Source organism: Panthera uncia, assembly GCF_023721935.1.
Source record: "Panthera uncia isolate 11264 chromosome D3 unlocalized genomic scaffold, Puncia_PCG_1.0 HiC_scaffold_8, whole genome shotgun sequence".
Lineage (NCBI taxonomy): Eukaryota > Metazoa > Chordata > Mammalia > Carnivora > Felidae > Panthera > Panthera uncia.
The window spans coordinates 49,631,832-49,657,076 of NW_026057586.1; the positions used below are offsets into that span (position 1 = coordinate 49,631,832).

Sequence of the window (25,245 nt, forward strand, 5' to 3'; positions counted from 1 at the left end):
TGGACTCTGGAAGCTCCCTTCAGACAAGATGATAAAGACATGAGAGCTAGTAATGGCCAAGGTGGCCATTCCAGGAGCTGTAGTAGGCCAGGCTCCCTCTCAATACTCCATTCATCTTCCCTGTGCCTCTCCAAAATGAATTATTCACCATTACAAGGACATGGGCCATGTTTTTCTGCTTCCACATCTCTACTCCTGCAATTCCCTTCCCTACAAACTCACCAGCCCATCTCTGCTCACCAAAACTCTATTCATTTCTCGGTCTAGAAATGAATACCTCCTCTTTCTACAAATACCTCTTCTTTCAAGATAGCATCTCTAGTTTTCCCTCTCAAATAGTCTGTCTGACATTTTTGAACCCTTATTGAGCTTCATTCATTCAAAAATGCATTTCAAGTACCTACTATGACCTTGGAACCATCTCATTGTGCTGAGGGGCATGGTCTTAACTCTCTGGGAATAGTTTAATGTTTATAATAAATTGAATTTATTTGTACCTTCTCTCTTCCCCAACGGGATATGCACTGGCTCCAAGAAGAGATACTATGTAATAGAATAGCAAAAGAAAGTTCAGGTGCAGGAGAGAGAAGGAATCAAATATACTAACCATTAAACACAGTTCAGCATCAACTGTAGCACCTAGAGAACCAGGCTAAATAAAAAGGGAAACATAATGGTCTTTTATCACAACATTCTCTTAGCAGCACAGAAGAAGATACATCCCAGTTCCTCAAAGCAAATAAAATTTATCTCTCACCCTAACGTATCATATACTTCCACCCTTGGATTGTTACAGAGGTTTCAAATAATTACATTTCAGTGTGGATACTGTTAAAACTAAGGCATGTATAATAGGATACAAACTAGTTCACTAAATTTCAAATTCCTTAAATATAACTAATGCATTTTATTAATAACAATGGAGACAATAATGCTATCTTGAAGGGTAACTTACCAGAACACCATCCTAGATTGCTTTTTCAGAATTAAACAAGCTGAAATAGGATTTAATAAGGATGGACAGTCACTGTGTACATCCTATAGAGATGAATGTAATGTCTGAGGAAAGTGATAAAAGTACACTTATTTTTACACTTGCCTATTAGGAAGTTACATTGCTACTAGCAAACAATTTCCTCCTAAAATGGAGGCTGATGCAAGTTCAGCTGAAGGAAAATAGCTCACCTTCTTGTGTTGGAAGGTGGTACACTTAGAGGGAACAGTGTGGGCCTAATGGTACAGAGTTGGGGACATTGCCATACACAGTTCTAATTTCTTTCAAGAGTTTTATTTAGTTCCATTCTTCCAAATACACACTTTAATCTGAATCTCTCCCATCATGTCACCTTAACCTAAAGTAAAATTCATCACCTGTCTCCCCAAAAACATGAATTGCTGTCTTCCCTGTTTCTGTCAATGGCACCATTTTTCTCCCTGGTAGTTGGGCTTGAAAATATGGAGTCATCAATCTTCCACTCTGTTCCCTTGACTCCAAAATTCCACCAGCAATCATAGCTCTTTCATTTTATTTATTTATTTTGCATCTCTTTCTCTTTTATTGTCAACACTAATATTTAGTTCCTTTTTTCCCTAAGCCCACATTTAGACAATAGTTCAGATTCACCTTTCTAAAATACAATACTATCACATTCCTGTTCAGAAACTTTCAGTGGGCTCTTGTTACTCAATGTAGGCTGCACTTCAGAGCCTAAAATTCACCTACTCCATAACATGGCCTCAACTAACAGCTTTACTCCCTATTGACTTATTTCCTCCACTTCTGTACTGTTCTACCCATTGTCCCTGCATTCATTTCCAGTGTTCCTCAATGCCAAACTGCACTCTTTATCTCTCTTCCTTAGCAATCTAAGTTCGAATTTCAGGGCTTAGGTACAGTCATACCTCCTAAGTAAAATGTTCTTAGACTTCTCCACCCTTTGCTTAACTCATAGTACTCTTGTCATCTGGGTTTATTCAATAACTGTTTGTAGCTTTGTGATAAGATTAATTTTGTCTCATGGAATTTTTCACATTTACATTGATGGTTCGTATGTAAGCATATATCTTATCTTCCCAGCTAAAATGTAAGTTCCTTATATTTCCCTTTTGTCCCCAGTAGACACTAAAATATATTACAGAATCTGAGAGGGGGAGCCCTTGAGATCATGTATTGCCAACTCCCACCCAGGATGGGCATCCCTTTGACATTCCTCAGAGCTGATCCTCCAGCCTTTATTGAACACTCGAGTGATACTCCTCAGCTAAATCATGAGTTCCAGTGCTGAAGAGCATTAGTTAATAGAAAGGTTTCCATTAATCTCCAAAGTACAGCTAAGTGAGTAAAAATGCAAAGTATCAAACACTATGTTCTGTTACGTATGCATGTACTTGCCCAGAATATCTCAGGAAGGATACATAAGAAACTGGGGTTATTTCTGGACAGGGAATTTGGGTGGCTGGAAGATACAGATGGAAAAAGACTTAATTTTCACTATTAGACTCTTTAGTATATTTAATGATAAATAAGTGAAATGTTTTAAGTTCTTTCTTGTTATATACTTAAATCTTCCTGTGTAAAACTTTTATCTTGATCCTATTTATGGCTTCTGGAGCTGTTCAACATTACTCAATTATGCAGATTAACTGACATTTTAATGAACTGTTGCTAAGAATCTTGTAAATAGGCACATTCAACTAAGGTCTATTAAAGCCCTTAAAAATAACATATTCTCTTAAATGAGTTAAAAGTTGGCTGATATATGCTTTAATATGCTTAAACAATATTTTTTACATACACAATTTCCAAATCAGTTATCTTAATTGCCTCACATTGTTTCCATAGGTCGTCTATTCTATTTTCATCCAAAGTAGCGTAAGATACTTGTTGCCTAAGACATGTTATCCTATATATTATGTGAGCAGCTTTGTGACATTCTTAATACGTGCAGTGCCCTCTTATTGCCTAAAGCTCTAAGACATGTTTAGCAGCTTTAAGGATATATTAACAGTTGCAGAATTCTGTACAATCCCCAAATTTCAAAACAGCCTTGAGAAGACAGGCCATGCTTAAATATTATGGAAAATGTATACAATGGATAAAGATACACTCTCATAATTATGCATAAGTATCTATCTCAGGAATCAAATAACCTATATTCTAATCCTGGCTTTTAAGTACCTCTGGACACCCAATTCCTTCTCCATCAGTAACACAGGCATGGATATTAGACTGTTTTTGAAAGCCCTTACCCATCTAGCTTTCTGTTTAAGACATCTTCACCCCAATAGGTACTCAGATAGTATAGCACACATATTTGAGATTTCCAACTACTCACCCAATGAAAGCATCCCGCTCCCTGAGGGTATAGCAAGACTTCCTTAATGCTGGAATCATTACTAGCTCCAGGCATTCCCCTTGTCATTTATCAACAATGAACAACTTGGGCAGAGACCTTTCACAAGCCCATTTGCTTTCAGATGCCACCCCATTTGAACCATCAGATATTAACATCATGAAACTTGTCCCTAAACTCAGGTCCTGAGTTTGGAGAAGTATGGTGGAGACTTCAAGCGATGATGAATACCATCACCAACAATGGTGTGCACTGAAACAGGTAATTGGCTCTGAAAGTCCCGTTAATAAAATTCAGCTCAATTAAATAAGTACTTCTTAAGTGTCCACTAGGCACAAGACAGTGCGCCAGGAACTTAGAGAAACACTCCGCTTTTCCACCCACTACAAAGAGAAGAAATAGAAAAGGTCTCCTAAGCATGAAAGGGCTGTTTCAGATTACACTGTGCTCATCAAGCACCTGTCTGCCCCTATCAATTCTATCACAATTGCTGGATTTCAATTTTGCATCTGGAAATTTTTCCTATAATTCATACCCCCTTTTTTTTAAATTCATACCCTTTAATTCCAGTTCTCAACAACACCAAAATCAAATGAATCATAAAGCAAAAAATCCCTGAAGTCCAGGCTAATGATGTAATCCTTTTATAACACATTTCCCTATCTGCACTTGGGATACCTGGAAATTTCACTATGCCCTTCTATTGTGTCTCAGTTTCTCAACTTGGAGAGTTATGATTTCCACATTCTAGGTTTCACCTGTTAGACCTCAGGGGGTTTGGGGGAGGAGAAGGGAGAGGTCATGTTCACTTTTTCAGACACAGTAGTATTCTGGCCTTCTGGTCCAAAAAAAAAAAAAAAAAAAAAAAAAATCCAAAAAACAAAAAAACACCAAAAGCTTATCTTAAATCTCCTTTGTCATTTCTACTATTCCTGGAGGGCAGAAAGCAATAGTGGAAAAAAAAAATCCCTGCAAATACCTTCCCTTATCACACTTTATGATTGGAAGAGGTCATAAGGCAATCAAGCATGTGCTTCTTGCAGTTATTTCTTGTATCTACAGGTATTTACTGAGCCCCTACATCTATGCTGGGATCTGAAGAATCCAAAAGCAGTTAAGACATTTTTCCTACTCTGGAGACCTATGATTTAATGGGCAGGTAGAGTTTACCCAAAAACCCAATTGAGAACAGCTAAGTATCAAATCATCTGATATTGACAATAAAAGAAGAAAGCAATTACACAATCATAGAACTGAAGGAAACCTAAGGAAGAGAGGACCCAACCCAACCTCTCCTCATAGGCAAAAATTTTCCAAAATCCTTGTCAGGGGTCATTAAGCTTCTGATTAATGTGGAGCTCACATTTCACGTAATACTCCATTTAATTTTTTGAAGTCTCTTATAGCTAAAACATTTTATACTACATTAAATGCAAACTCTGCCTTATTTATTATTCTATACAGCAATGATTTCAAAACCTTAAAGCAGTGTGATATGTCTTTAAAAGAAATATCAAGCACAAGCCCAATATATAAAGCAGTTAAAAGTAGAACTCTTCTGTTAGGGAGCTGCAAGGGGTCCTCAGTATGTCGCCTAGTGCTCCCTGCTCTACCCTCCTCCAGCCCAAGGCACATCAAGAATGCCTGCAGCTCTGCAGAATGAAATTTGAAAACCACTGCTTTAAAGGTAATCAGAGAAAATCTGATTCCAGCTGCACATATCAGCCCTTGAAAACAGCTATCTTGTCTCTCTCTAAATCTTCTGGGATTAAACTTGCCCCTTTCAAACTGTCTATTCCCTGTATGTAATTTTCTTCCAAATATCTCCCATCCTGGCCACTCTTCCTCTGAAAATGGAGAAACCATAATTTTTTAGATACTGTGACCAGCTAAGGATACTGTCTCTCTTGCTCTTGGGGCAGCAATGGAAGTTAAAGAGGGCTTAGTGAATGAAGAAGGACCTGAGCTGGACCTTGAGAAATGTAGATTTTAGGTAGAAAGAAGATAAAATTCCAACCTGGGAAGCCAGCATGAACAAAGATACAAAAAATTAAAATGAGAGTCTTCCTGACACACTCTGAATACTTCTCCTCCAGACTCTTAACTGGTTGTTTTCCACTCGGCCAGCTGCCCACTCTCTTATATTTCTCAGAAGAAAATTAAGCCAGATCTTATCTCCATGAATTTAGGCTTCTGTTGTGTTGATACCAAACGAGGAACATGATCTGGGCAGCACTAAAATTAGATCGTCTCAATATTGTAGTTATTGCCACAGGAGAGAAAGTACTTGGTGAAGATGTATGATTAAGTCTGAAAAGAAGTGTGTCATCTTTCAATGAGTCAACATCTCAACAAGAAGATTCATAAAGGTTATATAGTATTATTGAGGAGGATCCCTGAGGATTCTCAAATCTAAAGTCAACCCAAAGAACACCTTCTCTCTAAAAAATTATCTTTTACTTGTCACTTATCAAACCATAGGTGATACATGCCCCAAATGGTCTCCTGACTGTAAAAACAACAGCATTTTCATATATATGAGTGCTAACCCACCAAGGCAAAACATCCTGTGAAAACAAATATGAAAAGGCCATTTTTTCGTTAAATGTGTTCACCAAAGTCCATCTTTTCATGTTACTTAATTTTCCCATTTACAGACAAGAACTGAAGCACATCAGTGTTTCATATAATATGGTTTGTTATTCAAGAGGGAAGATCTTAAAGATAGAGTGTTCCAGTATCTCTTTCCCATAAAATGTATTCATTGGTGATTACGTGAATATTTACTATTTCATATTATAGGAATGTGATTTTCACACATGCAGCCATTACAAACTTGGGGAAATTGAGATCTTGTCCTAAATTTTAATATGTGCTATGAATCTAAAATTTTTAAGGTGTCAAAAAAAACAAAACAAAACAGAACAGAACAGATCTTACTAGCATTCAGGGTAATTGATTCAGACATTTTATTTCCATTATTTTCTCTTTTCCTTCATCTCAAAAGGGGATAATCTGAATTGCTCTAATCTGAAAAACAACAATAAGTGTAGCAAATACTTGACAATGAAGATGGAAAGCCTCTAAAAATCTGTTACCTTAGTAACGGCAAGAATGTGGAAGAATAAGAATACACTGTCAGGACATCATTTCAGATTCCACAGATTTGAGACCTAAATACAGTCAGCTTTCATTAGCTTTTTGTTTTTCCCAGCAGGTCCTTGGACTTTGAAACAAAACCTGAATGACAGCTATGAGCAATTCCAGCCTGGCTCCTGATTAGCTATGCCAAACAAAACAACTCTCTGCAGTGTAAACTTTCCAGGCATCTGCAACCAAGCCTCTGTAGAGACTATAATTCCTCGGTGAGATTTGAAGGAGAGTCAGAGGTTGGGGGGTAAAGGGTGACCTGGAGGGGGGAGGGGGAGAAGGATAAGACCTTATCCTCTACCTCGAACTAGTTCCCTGAACTAGTCTGATTAAAGCAAGAGGGAAAATAAAGTAGAATTTGTCTTGGTGTGATTGTCATTGTCACTTTTTAACTCTGCCTATTCTAGATTTAACTAATTCTCTAAATCTGAACATGCTATTCCAATTAAAATCCATAATATCCTCATATTCCAAGCCACTCATGCATTTAAGTCAAGCAAGCAATTCTGAGGTTCTACTAGTTTCAAATAGAGCAAACAGTCGATTAGAAAGATCTAAAAGAGAAGGAAAGCAATGTATATGAATAGACAGTGCTCCATATGAATGCAAACTAACATTTTGTGCCATTTGTTGTTATTCACCTTTCCTGCATGTGGACCTAAAATTACTTACATCAAATGACAGTGCACTGTGCTGTGTGCTCCCATCTGCTACATAATTAGATCCTTGTGGAACTATTAAGAAGCTTTTTTCTTACAATCAGTTCCCTCGATTTTACCTAAAGAACATTCCTTAATCTACACAAAAGAATTACAGATTAGATCTCAAAGCTGTCCATTTTGATCAGATGCTTAATTTCAAAGTTATAAGTAGTTTCAGAAAAAGTTGTCTGAAGAAAATTCTATATTAGAGTGCTAGCTGGCAATTCGGCTGTAAAGAGATGAGTTAAACTAAAAATTGACTTAAACTCTGCCAATAATCCTTCTAAAATTTCAGAAGTAAAAACTACTATTTTTATACTTCTTGGCCACACAACAAGACAGTAGCACTGAAACGTCCTCTTGTCTTCTGGAAAAGTGACACACTTAACCACACTCTGATCTCTATTGCTTCTGAGATAACCTACAGAAACTGCAGTTGGCTTACTTAGAATGCTGGGCAACAAAGGTCCCTGCTTCTAGTCAATAACCTTTTTTTTTTTTTTTTTTTTTTTTTTTTAACAGTCTCTGATGATTATGTAGAGTTTAAAGTAAGGAAAATAGCTTTAACACCCTAAGATGTAATTTGCAGATATATGACAACAGATGCCATAGAAAACTTACCGTTTGCATAACCACACCATAAAAGCCTAACCCAGATTTAGGACAACATTAAATTTAAATCATCAAAGATTCAAGTGGAAAATTCAAGTTCAGACATAGAGAAGAGGCTATATAAAGATTTATCAAAAATCACAATCAGGGAGATATTAATTTTGGAAACCACGGACAAGGAAAATTTCAATGTTTGAGAAAGGCAGTATCAAATCAGAAAGCTACTTTCCCAATTATTTTATTTCACTTGTCTGCAATCCCACCCCTCTATTAAACTATAGAAAACAACCTTAAGTACATGTTTATAATACCTGAAGACAAGAACAGTGATGTCAGAACAATAGAAAACCCCTCAATATGAGTCTATACTTGAAATCCCAAACCAAACCTGCTGATTCAGCACAAAGTCATCAACAGAGTTCTTATCTGTAAAAGGAACAATCCATTGTCTGGCTGAAACAAAGGGCAGTGCACAGGAAATCAGCCAAATCTGGGCCAGATGGTCACTGATTCAAGTTTCATTCTCCCCATCCCCCACCCTCCCTGGCACTACAAAAATAGATTCAGACATCATTTTCAGTTACCAGGTAATAACCCTACATGTAAGGTATGAACCTTTTGCAATTACCTATACCACCTCCCACCTCAACACCATCTAATTTACTAAAATAGAATGTCCTTACAAAAAGTTAAATGAGGAAATTGCTACACAGCAGTTACTGAAAGGAAAATACCTCTGAAACCCAACATTTGTTTCTTAGTCATGGCATGGAGTTTTACCAAGTGGAATGATTAAAAATATTTACACTAATTTGTTCTCATCTACTGTTTTTTTCTCAAACCATGAGATCAAATGAAATGAACCTAGAGAAAACTTATTACACGAATTTTCTACAGATCCACCACTGACAACCTTGAAAAAGAGCTTTGTGGTTTATAACCCAGACATGCTTTTTACCAATGACAAACTACCAACAAAATAATTACTGATTTTGATTATAAACCCATGTGTCTGACCTGATATCGCAGAATCTATAAATTACGATACTGCTATAAATATACATTTCACACCCTTGCTATAAAACTCAGAGTTGAATTCTCAACAGCAACTATTAATTAAAGCTAAAAGTACAGAACTATGTCTTAAAATCTGCAAGCACTCTATGGAAACATAGATATTAAAGAATGGCATAAATAAAAATTCAAGATCTCTCAATAAAAATATTTAGAAAATACTCCTTTACTTTTCCTAACTGTCTAAAAGAAAGATATTTGGGTTATAAACAAAGGTCTTTTCTTTGAAGAGAACCCTGACTCTATAGCAGTTGCTTGGAAATATTTACATTTATGTGACCTAAGTAAATTTTATCAACCAACAAAGAGTGATTCCTTTAGTAAACTGTATAATCCTTTTTATAATTACTTTGAAAATACCAGTGCAGGAGTACATTATTTTATGGGCATGCTATGAAACTACTTTTCCAAAATTTACATATAGAAAGTTTAGTTAGGGTAGATCAAAGAGTTTTTTTGTCTGTTTTTTGTTTTGTTTTGTTTTGTTTTTTTACACAAGATAATCACAGGCTGGTAATGCAATGGCTAAAGACAAAAATGACTTCAAAATATGTAATCAACAGCATCTCACAGAAATGGTCTGTTTTATTGTGGGAAAGTAGAAAAAGCTGCTAAAGTCAATACAAGGTAACCCCCCTTAGGGGAGCATTCTAGCTTACACAACACCAACAAGACAGTATAAAATTAAGCCAAATTAGAGCTTTGAATCTTGACCTTCTGTCTTAAGGGAATAGTGAAAAGTGGAAACTTTTTCAAAAACTTGCCCTCAGAAATTGTTCCTGAAAATTGATTTATAATTATGGTATCAGACTAAGTTTTAAGCAGTGGTTAAATATATAATCTAAATATAAACATAGTGTGCAGATATGTGCATGTGTGATACATGTCAGTATGCTTCAGTTTTTTTTTTCAACATCTCAGATTTAATGATTTAAAATGTATTTCAAAAACCTGATTTCTTTTTAAAACACTATTGTTTTCCTTGACTACAAAATAAAACTCAGCATCATACTGGAAATTGTTGAACTGTTGTTATATTGTGCTTTTACAGCATCTAAATTAATTTTCTTTTAATATAATTACATAATCTTGGCAAAATTGCTAATGTGAAAAAATTAATAATCCATTAAGAACCTTTAAAGTAAGGTAGTTGAGTTTTGGCTGCTTAACAAGCTTTCTCCTTTAGTATAAAATAAGGATTTATTTCAGTATTTGTGAAAAAAAGAAGAAAATGACTATTCAAATTAAAATTTTCTACTTTCTGAGCTCATCTTTAGAGTCTCTAAGATAAATTTGCATTTAAATGAAACACACACAAAGGCAGCTGGACTATCATAACCATCCCACACACATTAGTGTTTTCAGAGATTTAAATCTCTAATTCTTAGGAGAGAGAAAATTGTGACTACACAACTATTTTTAGTCTGTTTTATTTACACATCATTGTAATAGGATTTATATGCTAATACTTTAACTTAATATAAGAGTTAAGGGAACAGATCTAAAGAGATCAAAATAGAACTACTAAAAAAAGTCAACACAGAACAGAGTTCTCATGCACATAAGTTTCTGGAAAACCAGGTTTTAGATAAGATAAAAACAAACACTGTATCAACAACAATAAGTGACTAGATAAATGTAATGAGTTAAAATTTAGCACAGTAAATTATGATCTTGTTCTTTAATAAGCCCTAATACAAAAGAATAACAGAGTTTAAAGCTAAACTACTGTAGATAGCATGGAGCTCTAGTAATCCTTTAAGTCTTTATTTTTTTTTTCTTTCCTTAATACACATCTTCCTTTCTCTGGTATCCACAACTCAGGTATAAAATTCAATTCCATTCAAGTCAAAAGTATGGTAAATATAGTGCTGATTACTCTTATTTTTTATTACTGTATATAATAATGAGACACATATATCAAGAGCCAAGTTAGAATGTGCATACCTTTCATTGATGAAAATTGATGAGAATCCAAATTTGTAAAGAGTGACTTGTATTTATAAGGGAATGCTTTTTGATCTTTAAATGTTTATTTCTCAATATAGTCTATATGCATTAATAAAATAGTAATATATCAATTTAGTAAGTAATATCATATAACTGTAAATGTGCTTTAAACATAGACTGAAGGTCAAAATAAGATTTTTCTCATTTTCTCTCTAAATGATAATTTCTTATACCTTAAATTTACCATATAAAGAACACCCCAAAATGAGCTCATTTACTAAAATTAGTTTCTGCTCTATAAGACTAAAGAAAAAAAGATATGAGCTTAGTAGTGACCAAATTCATACACACACAAAATATATATCACAGTTTTGGTTTTATTTATAGATACCTTAATGTCCATGAAGTGTCACTAATAAACTTAAGACTCACACGATGATTTCCTTAACATCGCCAGCACTCTTTCAAATTTTACATTCAATCCTTTATGAACAAAGTTAAAAATGTCTTCTAATTTAAAAAATTAACGGATACTAAATCTCTGTTAGATATCAGTGCAATTGAATTCTTTCATAATTTTTGTATTTGGTAACAGAACAAATGGCACACTTACATATCATGTTATATAAATCTACTACATTAGTAATGGTTTCAGGAACACGGTTAAACAAAATTAGATCTGAATCTACAAAACCACAAGCCACATAATTATGTTTTAACTAGATTGTTGGCTACCCTAAGGTCAGAGATAGTTCTTTATTTTCCTTTCTCTTTCTCTAATATCACAATTCTAATTATAGGTACTTGATAAAGACTTATTAAGTTGACTTTCATTGTTAATTTCCTGCCCAATGGAGAATTCTGAATATAAACATTTTGCTTAGTAGGAAAACTATGAAGAGAAAAATTGTTTTTAAGGAAATGACAAATGTATTTGATGCAGTAATTACTTTTTATCCAAATGAACTGAGAGGAAGTTTGATATTATAATTGCTATTGCCAATTACTACTTCAAAGCCTTAAAAAAAAATCAGTACAGGTTAAACACAAACTTTACTCTAAGATAGAATTATGGTGCCTGTTTGCAATTCATGAACTTTAGTTTCCCAAGGGTAAACACCATACAGATGTCTGGTAATCTCCCTTGTAACAGTACCTAAAGTAAACCCATGCTACTTGATTTTAGAAGTCTTATCAATTTGAAATCTAATGAGCAAAATTAATTGTAACATCTATACAGTACAAGAGATTTATCACATTTTTCAAAACATTTTTTCCAGACTTTTAAAACCATGACTCTATTCCATTATCCTGAAAATAAATGGCTTTCAATTATTTTTTATTAACTAGGCCACTTCTTGGCAAATTTAAAGCCCATATTACCTAAAATATGTAGGTAACTTGTAAATAAGTAAATTTAGTGATAAACTGATCATGTATGAAGGATTACAAAGACATCATTTTGTAAAACTCAAAAAGAAGAGAAAATTAAATTCATCTCCATACATCTCTGCCACAGAATTGTTCTGGATTTATTTTTTTCTTGTTAGCATCCTTTATGCAAAAGATAATGCTACTGACCTAGTTTCCACAGGGCCTGGGCTTCATTTCATTATTTCCAATAGAGGTGATAAGCTTATGTTATTCTGTCTACCCTCCCTTCTCCCAGCTCCCTTGGAGTCAGTGGCTTAAGTATGAAAGAAGTTTGGCTCAAGTTAAGGATGGATTCCACAGCCATGGAAAAAAGGGAACATGTCCCTACAGAAGTCATTCACTGACTCATTCATTCATTACCAAATATTCATTAAGGAACAATTTTGTGCTTGTTTTAGGTGTGGAGACAGAACAGTGGGCAAAAGAGACAAACTACTTGCACTCGTGGAGTGTTCATTCACATTTTGTGAGTACATCCAAGATTTGACCCCCCACTACATTCCTTACCAACCAAGCTTTAGCCCTGGTACAGTCTGTTTCTCCAAAATAATGTGCTAACTGGTGCTCTGGTGCTCTGAAAGAGTTAATATGCCCATTAGCACCTTCTACACCACCTTCAGCAGGAGCAGCAACATTTGCCAAAAGTTATCTTTCTGGATAATATAAAACATAAGGTACAACTCCTGACATCCACATCTTACAATCTAGTTGAGTAATAAGACATTTACCCAAGAGTATGACTTAGAGGAAAGAACAAAGGCTATGGAATCAGCCAGCCCTAGGTTTGAGTTCTGATCTTTCTACTTACTACCTATGGACTCTTGTGAAATTTACTTAAACTTTTCTGAGCCTTAGTTTTCTTAGCTGTAAAAATAAGAATCACAATGTCTACTTTACAAGGCTGTTGTGAGGATTAGAAATTATATGTGCACAATACCTGAAGTAGGGCACGTTAATTTTTATTAATTAAGTTACTGGATCAAATTCTTCATTCCTGCTATAAATTAAATGATTAAATAATAGGAAAGGACTAAGCAGAGAAGCATATATGAGTCTTAAAGACTTTTATGGTTGTTTTTTTATTAAAGGCTATGTTTTATGCATACACACATTCTCTGATATGTACATACACTCTCTGAAATTCCAGATATGCCACCACTCTGTGTATTACACTGTTCAGTCACAGTTCCTGCTCTGGAGGGAGAGGTTGAGATAAGGCATACCACGGACTCATGAGTTTTTATGATGACAAAAAACCTCAAACATTTAAAATATCTGAAATACCATAACCCAGACACTCTAACTTCCAGACTCCAACATAGCTTCAGTAGATTGTGCAAATGGTCCATTTAATACATAGCAATATCAAACAACTTCTATACATCCTTCGACCAAAACACTACGAAAATACCATACCTGTTATTAGATCATTCCATTTATATGAACATGGAGGAGAAAAGTTGGTTTTTACATGGTCTAACTTTTCTAGAAAATAAAGAACTTGGTAATATTAGTGGAGAGGCAAACCAGTTAATATAAATTGCTACTCTCTGATGAAGTCAGGGGCCTGCAATTCAGCAAGTCTGATGAGAAAAACAAAACAACAACAACAACAAAAAAAAACCTAACATTTCCTGAGGGTCTATTTTGTACCAGGCATTGTGCTTAGTGTGTTGATCCATTATCTTGGAAATGTGACTGTTTTGGAATCAAATTATGAATCATCTGTCTCAGAGTCAAAACTATATCAAGAGGTTCAGAGGAAAATAGTTATTTGTTCAATAGAGATTTTATTTCTTAAATAAGAAATTAGATTGACTTTGTATTATAACATGATGAGCCTATCAGAAAGTGCAGTTGTTTGTTTTCACATCCACCCATGGAATAATACAACCTGTGAAATTATGCACGAGAGAATGTAAAACATTTCTATATTAGTCCTAAGTGAAATGCTGCTGTTCTATTACTATTACTAGTAGTAATATTACTAGTCTACTTTGATCTTTCACGGTGCCCCAACTTGTGAAGATACAGGTCTAGCCATTCTCTAATATGCCAAGATGTTAACCTCTGCTCCAAAAATTCTCAAGTGATTACTAAATCATCAGAGTGAACAACTACCTGGGATTCTCTAGTTGAGTAGGAGATAAACCTTTAGTTCAGTTGCAACAGCAAGTTTCTCTATCAGCTTTGGCTCCAGAGGTTTGATTAGCTTATGTTCCACTGGATAATCAAGGGATCAGAGCACTTTTTAAAACAGCCATTAAAAAAAAATGCTGCAAATCTAAACCTTATAGGGAATATCTTCACATAATATGTGTCAGAAATCTATGTAGAGTTTTCAGGTGTATTCTCAGCAAGTGAAATTGAGGAAGAATATTGTGGAAATATTCTTATCATCATATATCTTCCATCTCCAATATTTCAGACAGTGTTATGATTTTTCAAAGAATTGCCAATTAAATATAAAATGTAGACTGTCAGTTCTGTAGAGTGTAATTAATCAGTGAATACTTTGTATTCACCATGCATCCAACACTGTATTAAACATTTTGGAAAACACAGACTATATAATGCCACAGTACCTCCTCTAAAGGGAGCTACCCTCTTCAGTTGAACCTGAAGTAAATGAATGCTTTTCTGACTCTATAGTCAAAACTGTGTGAGACTACAGTGGTGCCTGGGTGGCTCAGTCGGTTGAGCATCCGACTTGAGCTCAGGTCATGATCTTACAGTTTGTGGGTTCAAGCCCCGCATCAGGCTCTGTGTTGACAGCTTGCTCGGAGCCTGCAGCCTGCTTCAGATTCTGTGTCTCCTTCTCTCTCTCTGCCCCTCCCCAGCTTATGCTCTGTCTCTCACTATCTCTCAAAAATAAATAAATGTTAAAAAAAATTTTTTTAAAGATATGACCACAGTTTTTTGCAAAACAGAATATTATCCCATGATGTAAAATTATTCGTGTTGGTGAATATATATAAATATGCTTTGGGATGCATAAAAGAATTGCCACCAAAATGTTAATGGTATTTAACTTAGGAAGGTTAGATTTCAAGAAGGGAAGAAGAAACGAGGTTAAAAGAGAAGGAGAGAGAAATGAAGACATGGTAAAAAAAAAAAAATCAAATAAATTTAAATTTGCCCTTTCGAAAAAACAGAACAGACTGGATGAGGGGGAGACAGACTTTCAAGTAGAAAGGTTCACCCACCCTCTGTGATGGATAAGAATGATGGTAACAGTCTCCTTGAATATTCCAATATAGATATAGACATAAATCTCTATGTCTGTAGACATAAGTATAAGTACTGTTGGTTTAATTGGTTTTAAAATGCAGGAAATAAATGAGACATTATACCAATTACATCTTCTTTCACATAGTGACCTCCACAGAGAGTAGAGGTCACAGTAGTGATAATTTTAGGCATACTTGTTCTACAGAAACTAAATGTCCAGGATGACAAATGTGAGGAGTGGTTTTAAGATTTTTATGTCCATAAAACCACCTGAGAAGACTGTTAAAATGCACATTCCAGGGTCCCACCCGAGAAACTCTTATTCACTAGGTCAAGAGACCAATAATCCGCATTTAACAAGCACCCCAGGCGAATAAGGCAGGTGTTGACAGATCGCCCTGAAAAACAGTGAATTTAGGGACGCCTGATCTCTTTACAAACTGATTAACCAAAGAATTTGAGAAGTGTGGTACACTAGAGAGAACAAAGAATTTTGAAGTCAAAAAATCTAGATTACCTCTCTAACCTAATCCCCTACTCACTCCCTCACTTGCCTCTCCCCTTCAGTGGCATTGGCCTCCTAGCTAGCCCTCCCACAATAGGTGAGAACACTCTTCCTCTCAACTTTCCAATGATTCACACAGACTTCAGGTCTTCACTCAGGTGTCACTTCTCAGTGACACCTTGTAGAGAATCACAATGCCTATCTCACTTTCTACTTCCCCTTTGCTGCTTCATCTCCCTCTCTAGCACTTCTTGCAATCTAAACTACAACAGAGTTTACTCATATTCTCTTGTTTATTGTTTGATCGCCAAAAGAGCAGGAATATTCGTTAGTTTTCTTCTCTGTGGTTTCCACAGCACCTAGAATAGTACTTAGAGTTCAAGGAGATTTCACTTGGCTAAGATAAAACAAATAAAGCTTGAGACCTTCAGCAGTAGGAGGCAAATATAACCAGAAGGTGGACAGCTTGTTAATACAGATTCCTGGGCCCTACCAGAGATTCTGATGATACAGTAGGCTTGGAGTAGGGCCTGAGATTCTGAATTTCTAACAGGAACCTGTGTGATACTGATAATGCCTGTGCCCATTTTTTAGTGAAAGGCAACCCATTCTACTGTATGAGAAGAGCTGCAGGCTGAAAGACAGAAAGCTTCATTCTACACATATGCCAGTCAGTAGGGAAAAATTGTTCTCCTACTCTCTATGTATCCAAGATATCTGTATCTAATAAATAAAATGATTCTACAAGGATATTTTTTGCTTTACAACATATCATGAATATATACTATGACATATATATATATATATATATATTTTTTTTTTTAATTTTAGAGAGAGAGAAAGCATGAGTGGGGGAGAGAAGCAGAGGGAAAGAGACAATCTCAAGCAGGCTCCATGCCCAGCATAGAGCCCCATGTAGGGCTTGAATCTCACAACCCTGGGATCACAACCCAAGCAAAAATCAAGAGTCAGACACTGAATTGAGCCACCCAGGAACCCCTACAACCTAATTTTTAATAAAAACATGATGTTTCATTTGTTTCTAAGTTTTTACTCTTATAAATAATGATGCTTTTGGTATATTCCTTTGTGCATGTGTCTAATTATTTCTTTCTAACAAATTCCTAGAAGGGAAATTTCTGGGTCAAAGAGTTGAACCAAAGCTGTCCACCAGAATTTTCACCAATGATGGAAATCTTCTATCTTCACAGTCCAATATGGTAGCCACTAACTACATGCTGGTATTAAGCACTTGAAATATGACTAGCACAACTGAGAAACCAAAGCTTTAGTTTTATATGATGTTAATTAATTTAAACTTAAATAGCCACATGTGACAAGGAAGTACCATATTGGACAGGACAGGGATAGACATTTAAAGTCTTGATCCATGATGCCAAATTGCTTTTCAGAAAAGTTGTAAGTATTTGGCTTCACTCTTAGTATATAATAATAACCATTTCTTTACCCCATTGCCAACACTAGATGTTAATGATCTATTGAATCTTTATAATCTGAAAGTTTAAAAATGTGTGGTTTCATATGCATTTCATATGCATTTCTTTATTAATAATGTTGAACAGCGCTGTTTCTTCTGTCATCATACTCATTCAAATGCAAATTATTTTCACCCATGTTAATTAACTCAGAGGTTGGAAATTATCTGGCTTCCAAATTTGTTTTGTTGGATCCATATGCTTTCTTACAAATTTCTTCCCACATTTAAATGCATAACAAAATATGAATTCTCAGCTCCACTTGAAAAATGAAATGATCTGGCAACAGTGACACATCCTCCCACAGACCAAAATCAGTGAAGCCTTAGAAATTCTGCCACCTTCAGACTTCTTTGTCCACCAGAACCAATCAGCCCATATTATTTTACAGGTGTTCTGCTTCACTCACTCAGATTACCTACGTGACCCCTACAGGCACCTGAGTTTACAATTCCCCTGAGTTAAGTTTTGAGAGATTAAAAGGCAACAGCAACTCATAATAATTAAATTTCATTTCATACGTTTATTTCATAGAAAGCAATGTTATGATATTTCTGGGTCATTTTATAGCTAATATTTAATTAGCAGAAGAATACTTTTCTAGTGGTTGTTGACATTTCTTACTCCCTAGAGCAGTGGTTCAGCACCAGAAAGGTTCTTAAAGTGCAGATTGGTGGGTCCTGCCCCCAGAGTGTCTGATTGAATAGGTTGGGTTGGGCGCCAAGAATTTTCATCTAACTCCAACCTGTGAGTGCAGCTCTACATTGAGGTGAGGTTTTCTCAAAATTGTGGACACTCCTAGAAGTGTAGTGATTACGTGTAATTTTAACAACCTTTTTAAAATGAGTTTGTACATCCTTTTTTCCCAAAACATGTCCACACTTATTTCATTTTATCTTCACAATAATCCTATGCAGAAAGTTGACAATTAGAGCAGTCATTGTTAGTTCCATTTTACATAAGAAAAGTAAGGCACAGGGTTAAGAATTTACCCAAACACATAAGAAATTAAAAGAGCTAGAACAAACATGTTTCCCACCTCCTAACCTGGGTAATACAGGCAAACACAGCAACCCAGGACACAACTGGAACTTGCTTCTCCAGATTGGTACCATAAAAATAGAACCATGTCCAGGAAGGGAAAAGACCATACAAGGATGGTTCACAACAACAAATATTTATCAAGTGTTGATTATGTGTTAATCTATGTTAATCATGCCTATAGCCTCTACTCAAAAGACTGTTGAAGACATTCATAAAGCACAGAAAATTTGAAAAATAAAATCTGAAACCACAACCTTGAAAAGATACTGAATTCTCTATATCATAGGACAAAATCAAATATGCTGAAGGAGTAGGTAGTAAGAGTAAATACAGAGTTGGGTAAAAGAGAGGAGTTGCTGTGGGAGCTTCACATCTGGACTTGGAGGAGTTGCTATCACCAGTCAGTCAAGAATGGGAGGGAAGGAAGAGTACACAATAGGGAGCCCTCCTGGGGCTCAGCAGCACAAAGAGCTGCTGTTATCCACATTGGGTGTGTGTTTGCCAGAAATATCAGGGCTGCTGGAACTCCAGAATTTACAAGGGCATGCTTTTGTGTAGTCTAAATTACCTTGACTATATAAGAACTCAAGTCAGAGGGAATAACTTCATTATCCATTTGTAGCTAAAAGATACCATGATTAGAGCTCGTGAAACTTTCTCTCTGATTTTTTCCCCAAGTTTTGAGAAGGATTCCTAATAAAAATCCACCAAATTGTGATCACAATACTAATTATAAATCAGCCCTTCAATGGGGAAAAAAAGGACTGCATTTTCACTTAAGTAGAATTGATATATTACTAACCTTAACAGGTACTTTTCTAAGATTTAAAATAATAATAATAACAATTAGTTAGACTGATACATAGACGGCAAATACAAAAAAACAAAAAACAAAAAACACTACTATTAATTTGAAAGAACCTACTGGGAGATTTGATTAGTGTTGTAATTGACCTGTCCTATATGCCTGTCTTATAGTCTAGTTCAAAATGACTGAGGCCATAAAATGTCTACCACTCCATTTAGAAAACTGTAGCAATACTGCTGAAAAAAAAAAACCACCTCTAACTTTGCACAAGACCAAAGAAATACAAATCAAAACAAAGGGATACAATTTTACATTGATCAAATTAGTTGCAATAACATATATGTTTTACTACAACATAAGCGCACACATAGATTGTTAATGACAGTATAAATTTATAAAATCCTTTGGGAAAGTAATTTGGAAATTACCAGGAATCTGGAAATGTCCTGTTAAAAATAAGTGCTAACATTTACTTGTGTTTTCATCATGCTATTGCTTTTTATCTTAACTCTGTAGAATGCTACATAACTTAGGAAGCTAAAGTTTCAATAAAATAAGCTACTTGCCCAATTTTGCCAATAAGTGATGGGGCTATTTTTTGAATCCTGAACCTTTAATTTTAGAGCCCACTTATTTACAATACCATTACTACCTCTCTAAAAAAATAATCCTAAAGAAGTTAAAATAAGAAGAAGAAGGAGAAGAAGGAGGGGAAGGGGAAGAAAAAGAAAGTTACCTTCACAAGGACGGTCATCATATTTTTTTAATGACTGGAAAATTCCCTAATAGAGGAAGGGCTAAGTAAATTATGGTACCTTAACTAGATAAACTATTATGAAATTACTATAAATAATAGGGAGTAAATTGTAAAAAAATGTTTATGGAAAAAATCAGAGTAGAAATGTAACTATAGTATGATACGACATCTGTAAAAATATATATTTCATACGGCAAGACTGAGAAGGGAGCTGGAAGAAACAAAAACTATTACCATTTTGGACGAACTTCACTGCTAGTACTTAATTTTCTTTTGTTTTTGTCAGTCTTGTCAATCAAGATTACTCTAAGCACCCTTACAAACTCATTCTTCTAACTTATATTCTTACCATCCCAAACATTCCTAAAACTTCACTAATAATGTATTCATATTACAGACTTATTCAAAATAATTACATAATACTCCTTATTGGTGACTCTGAAGCTTTAAAGTATGAAACCTCCTTCTTAACATCTATGATTTTTGCAATCACCATTTACAGTGTACTTTTGAAACCCCTTAGTTGAGATCATATATAGCGACTAAAATCAACTAAGTTTTTTTACTCTCATAACCTTGCAATCCCTCTTCAGCTCCCTGCACCCATCAGGGATTATTTGCCCAGAGTTTGCAGGTATTTTAGAGATTAGAAAACTTTCCTGTTAAGAACATGACCTCTAAGTGAATACTTGCAACTAAAAGAGTTATAAGAATATTCACATTCTAAATGCTTTTGAGAATTACTAATTAAATTATGTCAGCTTTCTTTGAAGTAGGTAAAAGAACTTCATTTCCACTTACCAAAAAGAAAAGTTAAGAGTTTAGTAAGAGTAATTTCCCTTAAAATGGCACCATTTTTAGGGAAAAATTTCAGTCTCCTTAGCCATACAAGGTGATACACAGAGGCCCATTCAGCGCAGAGTTCGGCCTCTATCAGTAACATAAACAGACATTTTGTGGGAAAGTGAAGTAGCTGTTCCTCAATGATATCAATCTCATAAGAACAGGAATGTAGTTTAAACGCCTCTAACTTCCTTTTTATGAATCTACAAATCAGGATTTTTTGTGTGTGTGTCACTCTATTGTCTAATACACACAGGTCCAACTGGGTTATCCTTAGCTAGTCTTAGAACACCTGCAGTACTATTATTTTCATCACAAAATTTTGGATTAGAAGGACTCTTGGAAACCAAGTAGTTCACTTCATTTATTTAACTGAGGAGGGGGAAAAAAAAAGCATTTCCAAGAAAGTTATTTCATTTAGCTAGTTTATGGTAAATGCAAGCCTGGAACTAGATGTGACCAAATGTCTTAAACTTGGCCTCTGTATTTCTCCCTTACCATTAAGTTTTCATATTATGCCAATGGGAGTGTATAATTATGTCTTTTCAATGTCTAATAATACACTGCACTGGACAGAGTTAGCTACAGTGCTTATCCTTTACTTCATAAGGAGTTCCAAAATGGAGGGAAAAATTCAAAAAAGGTTATAAAAAACCAGTGTAGAGAAATTAGTGAGGGTGGGGGGTAGGGGCAGGGATAATGGTTTAATAGTCCTGCTTTCCACAGTGTACATGTTTTAAGATTTTTAGCACTCTAACTGACCTTCGACTACAAGTGCCTTAGCCCAAATAAACGGTTCTAAAGTCATCATGAGTGGATAATCACATAGTCATCATCATTGATACGGAGGTTGGTCTCTTGTACTCCATGTCTTTTCAGCCTTTATTTCCATAATGTAATTCCATTGTAATAGAAGATTCACGGAAGAATATACAAAATTGGACAACAGTGGTTGCCTCTGGGAAGGAGGACATTGGGAGTATGGAGTGGGCGAGAGAAGACTTACTTTACACTGTTTGGAATTCTTACCTTATGCACATTACTTTTCTTTTTGTTTTCAATATATGAAGTTTATTGTCAAATTGGTTTCCATACTGCATATTACTTTTCAATATCAATTTAAAATTTTCCTTTAAACACCTGCCTATATCCATGTAATTCTATTACTATTTTCAACGAAACAATTATTTTATTTTTCTCTTTTACATAACATTTCAGCATTGCAACTTGTAACATCACATAGAAATATTCAGAAAGAAAAAGAACCAGCACAGTCACAAAACTCAAAACGGAATTCCAGGATCCAAAGCATAAGAAAATGTACAGAGGGATGAGAGGTTTCTTAAGGGGGGGGGGGGGACATTTAATTTTAAAGCTTTTTGCAGAAAAGCTCTTCCCCATATTTAAATGGCTGGGTTTTAAAACGAGATTTAAGTGAGATTTCGGGGAGGGGAGCGGTTGTAAAGGTGTGAAAGGTAGAAATTAAAATTTGGTTTCCATCTTTTGGACAGGAGACAGAGGATTAGGGTAGGGTGGATAAGGACCTTGCGACAGTCGCATTCATACAGGAAAGGAGCAGGATGGAATGAGTTTCTGCAGGACCCGGTCACCTCAGCTGGAGGCAGCAGCTGTCCCCGTACCGATGAATCGCGTTCTGGACCTTACTTGGGCTCGATTTAACTCAGAAGCCCCACGAACGACGTCTGTACAGATAATTTACTTTAACGGAGCTCGGAAGACGGACTAAGGGACTTGATTTACTTTAACAAGCCGCCTCATCACCACCCTCGCAGGCCAGGGCACACACCTCACCTCGCTGTCTACTCGTGTCCGGGTCAGCTGTCAACACAACCCTTTGTGTCTCATTCCGGTTAAGAGTGGCCCTCCAGCACTCACAGAAAAATGGAAATGATGGCTGGAGCCGCGCGCGCGCTCGTGACGAAGTGACATTGGATGTGAGGAAAAGAAACCCGTGGACGCGGAGCAACCGCCCAGCCACCGCCGGACGCTCTCAACTTTCCCAAGCTGAGCTCTCCCCATCCGCCTCCCCCCGCCCCCCCCCCCGTCCCCTCCACGCCTCCCCGCCCGAAGTCCACCCTCCGGGCGACCCCCTCACACGCCCCTTAGGCGCGGGGAGACCGGTTCGCGGCGCGCCCCCGGCCGCCTCCGCCTCAGCGCTCCCCGCGGCGCCTCAGCCTCTCTCATCCCACTCTCGGGCTTCCTCGCTCCCGCCACAAAGGGAGCGAGAAGAGCCCGCGGTGACAGGCCTCCGGCCTCCGAGCGCGGACCGCACGGGCTGGGTCCCCTCAGCGGGCTGACGCGAGGCGGCGGGGAGAAGGGGTTCGGATCCCGGGCTGCCACTGGCGCCTGCCCTCGCCACACAAACACAGTGGCGCTCACACCCCCCGCTCCGCCTTCCCGGTCCTCCACAAAAAGTCAGCGGCAGCGCTTCCCTGCGCAGGCAGGGTGTCCACAGCCCGCCAAAGGGCAGCTCCTGCCCGGCAGAGGCGTGCGCTCGCGCCCGCCTCGCGACCTCTCGCCACCTCCCCCCCCCCCCGCCCCCGCGCCCCGGAGTCCCCGCAGCCGCTCACCTGGCCCTGGCGGGGCGCTAGGGCAGAGGACCAGGGGGTGGCCCTCGCCTCGGCCGGGGCTGGTCTCCCCACCCCCAGTCCCGGTCCCAGCGCTGCGCTGCGCTCGCTCCGGCCGCCCTCCTCCGAGGTGCTAGCGCCGCCGGTGGCTGGCGTCTCTCTGGCAGGCGCGCTCGCCGCGCGCTCAGTTCCCCGGGGCGGAGCGAGGCGGCGGCCGCCGAGGCCGGAGGCGGATTCCTCAGGTGCTGCCCCTCCCGCTTCCCCAGAACCTCCGCGGCGGGGACCCCCCCCCCCCGCCCCGCCTCTCGGCCTCCTGCAGCCCTCGCGCCCGCGAGTGGCCTTTAGGGCTCTCTTGCCCTCCTTGAGTGTAGCGGAGCACATTTCCCTCCCCGCCCCCTCCAAGGACGCCCCCACCCCTCCTCAGTCCTCTGTGCTCCCGCCTCCATTTCCAAACTCCACGGCACAAATGATGTGGCAACTGTGGGGCGTGGAGGGTGGTGGCGTAAGGGGGTCTTCTGGGAAAGAGGATCGCCCCCTAAAGTGCAGCTGACGCACTCAGCCAGGAAGAAAAATTATTTTCTCGCCGAGTCCGCGTTCATTCACAGAGTGCTCTTGCTTCATTACGCGATTGCTTTCTCTGTCCCAGGACGGCGGCTAAAGGGCCCTAAGTGTGAACTCGGCCTGGGCAATGGTGGGTCAAAAACCCTTGGCCTTTTGCACGAAGGGGGGTAGGGCGGGGGGGGGGGGCAGGACGCGGACAAAACCAAACAAACCCGGGAGCTCCCGGCCAGAGCCGACTTTTGCACCTCCCGAATGAGCCCGCCTCCGGCCCGCGGACCCTGCGAGCGCAGGGGGGAGGCTGCCTGCTCGCCGGGGCTAGTCCTGAGCCTCCTCGGGGACCAAGAGGGATAGTCCGCCCCACCCGCAGCCACATCCAATGGGTCCTGGAGCATGAAGCGTGCTGCAGGAGCAAACGTTCTCAAGAGATGCTCGGCTGATAGTGACAGATTTAGCTCCACTTTTCACAGCTGGTGGTTCCTGTTACTAGAGATGTAGCTCCATTTAAAAAACTGTCGTTGCCAGAGATAGGCTACTAAACGCCTTTACTGAATTGCCCACACTCTGGAAGAAACAGCTCCATCCTGGAAGTGGTGGAAAAGTCTAGGTAAAAAAAGTTGATCTCTTTTCAGTGTCTTGGGGACAAGTATAGCCCTGGGTAGCTCAGCATGTTGGTGGAAATAGGGAAGCTACAGCAGCGCTTAGTCTTGGGGCAGGTTGTTTATCAGTCTATTGTTGCTATACCATTGTCAATTATAGTTTAAAGACAGCTTCAATTAAAGTAGATCTCAAAAGATCTCTAAGTCTACGTTTTGTTTGCTTGTCTTTTTTTTTTTTTTTCCTTTTTTTTTTTTTAAGAACCCAAGTGCAGTTTACCCCCTTTCTCTTTTGGTCGATCCAGAGGGAATTGACTAGAAGTCTGGAATTACCAGAAAATAACTCAAGACATAGTTCAGTTATGACTAGCAAAAGCAAGCGATTTGTTTGTGGTTTGATTTGTCTTCTCTCCCTCCTGCACTGGAAAGACACACTCAACTGCCATTTCCTTTAAAATCATTGCATTCCTGGTGGTGATAAGAAGGAGAAATGGCTTTTTGTTTTGTTTTACAATTGAATCCCTATTGACCGGCCTTTAAAATCA

The 25,245-nt window shown here is 37.9% G+C and overlaps 1 protein-coding gene across 1 annotated transcript in view; it reads right to left on the reverse strand.

The window, feature by feature from the left end:
- GREB1L (GREB1 like retinoic acid receptor coactivator) overlaps positions 1–23,749 on the reverse strand; it is a 280,287-nt gene extending 256,538 nt beyond the window's left edge. The window contains exon 1 of the mRNA XM_049619644.1: positions 23,550–23,749. The gene's annotated coding sequence lies outside the window, so the exon portion shown is untranslated. The remainder of the gene's footprint in view (positions 1–23,549) is intronic.
- Positions 23,750–25,245: the final 1,496 nt, after the last annotated feature.